This window comes from Haliaeetus leucocephalus, unplaced genomic scaffold (genome assembly GCF_000737465.1).
Source record: "Haliaeetus leucocephalus isolate CR32 unplaced genomic scaffold, Haliaeetus_leucocephalus-4.0 Scaffold1, whole genome shotgun sequence".
NCBI lineage: Eukaryota > Metazoa > Chordata > Aves > Accipitriformes > Accipitridae > Haliaeetus > Haliaeetus leucocephalus.
This window is the reverse complement of record NW_010972437.1, coordinates 17,093,782-17,094,490: the sequence shown is the minus strand read 5'-3', so window position 1 is coordinate 17,094,490 and position 709 is coordinate 17,093,782.

Genomic DNA, 709 nt, shown 5'->3' with positions numbered 1-709 from the left:
GCCCTCCCGGCCGGCCTATGTGGGCCGGGGGCCGGGGTGGAGCCCGTCCCCGGCTCCGCCTCCGCCTCCCGCCGCCACCGGGGCCCCGACCCGCCGCCCCGACGGCTGCCGGCTCGGGGGAGCCCGCCTGGGGGCCTTTGGGCGTGGGGTGCCCCGGGGTGCGGGGCAAGAGCCGTGGGCAGGACGAGGGTGCCGAGTGGGGGTCGCCTTTGAGGGCGGGTGGGGTGCCCGGGCACACCTGACGAGAGCACCTGAGGGGTGCGGGCGCAGCGGGTGCGGGGTGCTCTGGGGGTGCAGGGGCGTCGGGCGGGAGCACCGGGCGTGGGGTGCGCTGGGGGGTGTAGGGGTGTGGGAGGGGGGCTGGCTCCCGGCACCGCTTTCCCCAGCCCCGCTTCCCGGGAGCGGCGCGGGTGGGAGCCGGAGGAGCCGCTGTCCTTGTCCGCTGTCCCCCGCCGCTGTGCCCCGCATGCAAAGCGGCGGGCGGGGGCGGTGGGGACCCCCCCAGCACCGGGGCTCCCGGCCGGGGCCGTGTCCTGCAGATGGAGCCACCTCCCCGCCTCAAAGCCCAGCCGCTGCCCGGCGCTGCGAGGGTGCTGTGCCCCCCCGGGGTGCCCCGTCCAGGGGCTTCCCCGGAGCAGCCCCCAGCCCCGGGCCCCCTCCGAGCCGCAGCCCCCAGGTCCTGGTGGCCCTGCGTTCTCGCGGGGGCTCC